We start from the raw sequence: 6,765 nt of genomic DNA on the forward strand, positions 1-6,765 counted from the left end.
TGAAAACTGAATGTTACCTTGTGTTGAAGATGGAATTAAATTACAAATCTTGAGATGGACATTATCTGGTGACCCCAACAAAATCATAGGGGCCTTTAAGAGTGGGCAGTGGAGACAGAAGGAAAGGCAGTGGGGAATCTGACTATGGAAGAGATGTCAAGGTGCTATTACATGAGAAAGACTCTGGCTTTGAAGACAGAGGAAAAGGTCACAAGCCTGTGAATGCCAGCAATCTTTAGAAACTGAAAGGCCAAGGAAAGAGATTCTCCCGTAGTGCCTCCAGAAGGAACACCTCTGCGAACATCTTGATTTATCCCAGTGGGACCTGAGTTGAACTTTTAACTCACAGGACCATAAGATAATAAATGTATGTCATCCTAGGCCAGTACATTTTTAGTTATTTTTATATCAGACATAGAAAATAATACAATGCCCCATATTATGGGCAAAAAGTCCATAGAAGGGAGAAATATTCAGGAATATGAGAATAAAGGTAGTTGATTTGCTGTCTAAGCTAAACATAATCTGAAACTTCTAATTCAAGTATGTTCACCTTCAATTTCTTAAATCAAAATTTTCTTAGTACAATCCAAACATTTATATGGAACCACAAAAGACCCAGAATCGCCAAAGCAATCCTGAGAAACAAAAACCAAGCAGGAGGCATAACTCTCCCAGACTTCAAGAAATACTACAAAGCCACAGTCATCAAAACAGTGTGGTACTGGTATCAAAACAGACACACAGACCAATGGAACAGAATAGAGAACCCGGAAATAAACCCTGACACCTATGGTCAATTAAGCTTTGACAAGGGAGGCAAGAACATAAAATGGGAAAAAGAAAGTCTATTCAGCAAGCATTGCTGGGAAACCTGGACAGCTGCATGCAAAGCAATGAAACTAGAACACACCCACACACCCTGCACAAAAATAAACTCCAAATTGCTGAAAGACTTAAATATACAACAGGACACCATCAAACTCCTAGAAGAAAACATAGGCAAAACACTCTCTGACATCAACATCATGAATATTTTCTCAGGTCAGTCTCACAAAGCAATAGAAATTAGAGCGAAAATAAACCCATGGGACCTCATCAAACTGAAAAGCTTTTGCACAGCAAAGGAAACCCAAAAGAAAACAAAAAGAAAACTTTCAGAATGGGAGAAAATAGTTTGAAATGACGCAACTGACAAGGGCTTAATCTCTAGAATATATAAGCAACTTATACACCCCAACAGCAAAAAAGCCAATCAATCAATGGAAAAATGGGCAAAAGACCTGAATAGACATTTCTCCAAAGAAGATATACAGATGGCCAACAAACACGAAAAAATGCTCAACATCACTGATTATAAGAGAAATGCAAATCAAAACTACCATGAGATACCACCTCACACCAGTCAGAAGGGCCATCATTAATAAATCCACAAATAACAAGTGCTGGAGGGGCTGTGGAGAAAAGGGAACCCTCCTGCACAGCTGGTGGGAATGTAAACTGGTACAGACACTATGGAGAACAGTTTGGAGATACCTTAGAAATCTATACATAGAACTTCCATATGACCCCGCAATCCCACTCTTGGGCATCTATCCAGACAAAGCTCTACTTAAAAGAGACACATGCACCCGCATGTTCATTGCAGCACTATTCACAATAGCCAGGACATGGAAACAACCCAAATGTCCATCGACAGATGATTGGATTCGGAAGAGGTAGTATATATACACAATGGAATACTACTCAGCCATAAAAAAGAATGACATAATGCCATTTGCAGCAACATGGATGGAACTAGAGACTCTCATACTGAGTGAAATGAGCCAGAAAGACAAAGACAAATAGCATATGATATCACTTATAACTGGAATCTAATATCCAGCACAAATGAACGTCTCCTCAGAAAAGAAAATCATGGACTTGGAGAAAAGACTTGTGGCTGCCTGATGGGAGGGGGAGGGAGTGGGAGGGATCGGGAGCTTGGGCTTATCAGACACAACTTAGAATAGATTTACAAGGAGATCCTGCTGAATAGCATTGAGAACTATGTCTAGATACTCATGTCGCAACAGAAGAAAGGGTGAGGGAAAAAACTGTAACTGCAATGTATACATCTAAGGATAACCTGACCCCCTTGCTGTACAGTGGGAAAATAATAAAAAAAAATTTTCTTAGTAATTCAAAATTTAATCACAAAGTTAGTGTATAGCTCAGAAAAAGGACTCAGTCATGTGAAGCACTGACAAGTTAATTGTCCTCTGGAATTCTACTGTCATCCTCCTCCTGAATTTGATTTACTTGCTTCAGAGAAATCGTATTACTAATTTAAGGCTGCCTCACAGGCATTGCCAGAGATGCCACCTTACTTAAATTTGTGGAAATTTATTTGGTCATCCTAACTGAAAATCAGTCAAGAACCTAGTCAGAGAGTCCAAAACCAAAGCCGAGGTGTGGGAAATCTGATTAAGTGTATTACAAACTGCCTAAAAACAGACTGAGCCCAGTGGCAGTTCTGGTGTATATAAGCATACACTCCAAGTTAGAGATAAATATAGTTTCACTGTTTTTCATTTGACCTTCAGAGATGAACACTGGACTCAACTACCCAACACTACCCTGACATTTCCTGTGGAACTTGGAACTCTGCTAACTCAATTCATCATTATTTCCCCTGGGTCCACATATAATGTAGTATCCATCATAAACCAGTTCTGGAACTAATACATCTATTCAGAAGAACATCAAGAACCACATCTTACCATGTGCGCAGTGACATACTTACTGGTTCAACAGATGGGCTCCTACAGCTGCCTCATGACTTAATTGATACCTATTGTATGGGGCCGGAAATCATACAGTCAAATTTCAAAAGCCAAGTTCAATTTTTGTATGTGAATTATGTGGAATTTTTTAAATGCTGCTGAATACAAAGAAAAGAACAAAATTAATTATCTATATAAATGTAGACCTGGGTATGCTATTTTTACACACTGCAGTTTTTTACCACTTTATAAAACTCTGATGTCTCTCATACACTTTCTTACCTTATAAATTAATGAATAATAAATTAATGAGTAAATGACTTACATACTCTACGGAATTATATAGTCCTTGAAGGCAGAGGCCATTTTTGGCCCCCCCGAAATCTGAAATAGTGTATTCACTTAGATACTTGGTGAGTAGCTTCTATGCACAAATGCTTCACTGGAGATAAGAAAGCCCTGCAGAAAAATTTATTGTCACACCCATCCAGCTGCACAGACCCAGGGGTTATTACAGAATATAAATTACTATCACAGTCATAATATTACTCATGATTTTTAATGTGTGTCCTATCAGTCCTACTAGTATATATTCTATATAAAGGTCAGTAATAGAGCATTTAGATTTTTTCCTCTACCATAGCATGTAATGTGGCACAGCTTTACCCATTCATATTATTTCTACAGAATGAATGAATAACATTAAGAAACAGCTATGTGTACACTAAAAAAGGGGTCACCTCTTCAGACTGAGTCTTTTTAGTTGTTTGATGATTGTTTTAAGCCTGGTTCTTAGAGTGGTGATAGGCTTTGGTCATAGATGAGAAGATTCTTTTCAAGAAGAAAGATTTCTTTCCCAGAAGCACAGTTGGAAAGCACTGGGGCATGGTAAGACTACTGGTTTAGAGAAACATCACATGCAGAACTAATGTATCATAGAGTCAATGCTCTACAAACTTTCAGCCAGCTGTTAATAGGCCAGTTTAAAGAGTCTGAAGAAACACTATTTGAGAACAGAAGTGATAGAAGAATCCACCTAATCCACCCCATTTGGGTTTTTTGGGGGGATGTTTTTAGTTTTTTTGTTTTTGTCTGCACCTGCAGCATGCGGAAATTCCCAGGCCAGGGACCTAATCTGAGCCACAGCAGTGACAATGCTGCATCTTTAACCACTAGGCCACCAGGGAACTGCTCAGCCCATTCATTTTGGAGAAGAGGAAACGAGAACAGAAGAGTTAGAAAGTGTCAATTCCCAACTGCTAGTTAACTTGAAAGCCAGGAGTAACCCAGGTTAAAGATATGAAATTAATGAACTGGTTTCAGGAGAGAGTGAGAAAAGGCTGTGAAAGTGAGAAAGTGTGTCTTTAATTCATTTGACTAGAAATGCTCCACTTCCATGTTTAGTAAAACTCACTTTGTTGGCCCTAGGATGGTTTATCAAACAACCCACCTCCTACATCTACCTCCTAGGTGTTTACTGTCTCCTTTCTACCTTTCAACATGAACTTCCTATTTGTGTGCTCACGCCACCAGCCTTTCTACTTGACAGTTAAATCCTTTCTTCTCTTTTCAGTTTTTAGCCCTTTCTATAAAGGTAAGGAAATTAAGGCAATTGAATTAAATTAAATACTTCAAACTTCATGCTTCCACTATGTGAGAATATAAAATAATAGACCAAAGTTACTGGTTCTTTCTTTTAATAGGAGTTAAATGTAAAAATGAAAAGAGCAGGTGATGCTAAATTCCTTACTTAGACATGCACTTGGAAAACACCATCCAAACAGCGACCTTCTAATGGAATTGAAATGTCCCTAGTAAGTTTCTATTTTTTTCCCCACACAGGCCAGTTTAGCTGGTCAGAGGGTGGGGAAATGATGGATATGGGCATAGACAAGGTAGATTGGATTTGGATGGCGACAACCTTAAATGGGATTTAGGTGGAAAGTGTGTACAGGCAAGATGGGAGGAAGACAAGTAAAGGCAGCTCTTCAGGTAAGATGGTGTTAGTCCATCTAGTTCCATTTGAACCAGATCCAAGGAGAGTTGGAGCTGGGACTTTTCATCACCAGGGAGAGTTCCTAGTGGATTGGTGACTGTGGAAAGATGTGAAGAAAATGTTGTGTTTTCATCTCTGCAAGTGTCACAGGTGTTCTGTTATGACAAGTCCCACTGCCTAAGGGAAGATGGATTACCACCCATTTCAAATCCAAGATTTAACACTTGGTAGGAGAATTCAACCTCCTTGTAAACTTCAAATAGATGAATAATTTCTTCAACTCTGTTTCACAAGTTCTAGGGTGCTGGACAATTTGTGCACCTGGTCTCCCAATCTGTTAAATAGGCCTATATGGTCTCCTTGTAAGAACTGAGGGATGTTATCTGTGTTAAAATACCACTGGGGTTGTGATGTCACAAGATCCTCGCACCCCTAACTTCTCAGTGGGGTTAGTAGTTTTATAGCTCCTCAGGCCCACATCCTTCCCAGTTCTGCTTTAGTTCATGCTGTCATACTGATTCCTCCAGCTCTGTTTTTCTTTCTCAAGATTGCTTCAGCTATTTGGAGTCTTTTGTGTTTCCATACAAATTTTAAAAATACACTGCTGGTGGGAATGTAAATTGGTACAGCCACTCTGGAGAACAGTATGGAATTTCATTAAAAAGCTAAACATGGAGCTATCTAAACATGGATCCTACAATCCCATTCCTGGGTATATGTCTGGAGAAAAACATAATTCAAAAAGATACATGCAGCCCATTGTTCATAGTAGTACTATGTACAACAGCCAAGATATGGAAACAACCTAAATGTCCATCAGCAGAGGAATGGAGGAATGGATAAAGCTGATGTAACATATATAAATATATTTATATGTATATATATAATAAACAAGCATATAGACACACAAAATATAATATGATCAACCATTAAAAAAACAAAATAATGCCATTTGCAGCAACTTGGATGGACGTGAGATTATCATAATAAATGAAGTAAGCCAGAAAAAGACAAATATCATATGATAGCACTTACATGTGGAATCTAAAAAAAGATACAAATGAACTTATATACAAAATATAAACAGACCCACAGACATAGAAAACAAACTTATGAGTGCCAGAGGGGAAAGAGGTGGGGAGGGAGGAATAAAGAGTTTAAAATTAACAGATAGACAATAATATATATAAAATAGATAACTAACAGAACCTACTGTACAGCAAAATACCCAATATTTTGTAACACCCTATAAGGGAAGAGAATGTGAAAAATAAGTGCGTGTGTGTGTTTGTGTGTCTGTGTGTGTGTGTATACATATGATAAATATATATATATCAACCACTTTGCTGTATGCCTGAAACTAATACAACATTATAAATCAATTAGACTTCAATAAAAAACTTAGCCATTGATATTGTAAGAAAAACAAAAGAAAAAAACTCCCCCAAATCTATAGAACAGAGCAAAGATAGTTCTAAGAGGTAAATTTATAGCAATACAAACTTACTTCAGGAAACAAGAAAAATCTCAAATAAACAAATGTAAACCAAAAGAACTATAAAAATAAGGACAAAATCCAAAGTTACTAGAAGGGAAAAATTCATAAAGAACAGAGCAGAAATAAATAAAATAGATATTAAAAACAAGAGAAAAGATCAATGAAACTAAGAGCTGGTTCTTTTTGAAAAGATAAATAAAATTGATAAACCCTTGTCCAGACTCATCAAGAAAAAGAGAGATGGTCCAAATCAATAAAATCAGAAATTAAAAAAGGAGTAGTTACAACTAATACCAATGAAATGTAAAGGATCACAAGATTACTACAAACAACACTGCACCAATAAAATGGACAACCTAGAAGAACTTGACAAGGTTCCTAGAAGTATACAATCTCCAAAAACTCAATCAGGAAGTAATATAAAATATGAGTAGATGATTATAATTAATAAAACTGAATCAGCAATTAAAAAAACTCCCAACAAACAAAAGCCCACTACCAGATGG

This window comes from Sus scrofa, unplaced genomic scaffold (assembly GCF_000003025.6).
Source record: "Sus scrofa isolate TJ Tabasco breed Duroc unplaced genomic scaffold, Sscrofa11.1 Contig1214, whole genome shotgun sequence".
Lineage (NCBI taxonomy): Eukaryota > Metazoa > Chordata > Mammalia > Artiodactyla > Suidae > Sus > Sus scrofa.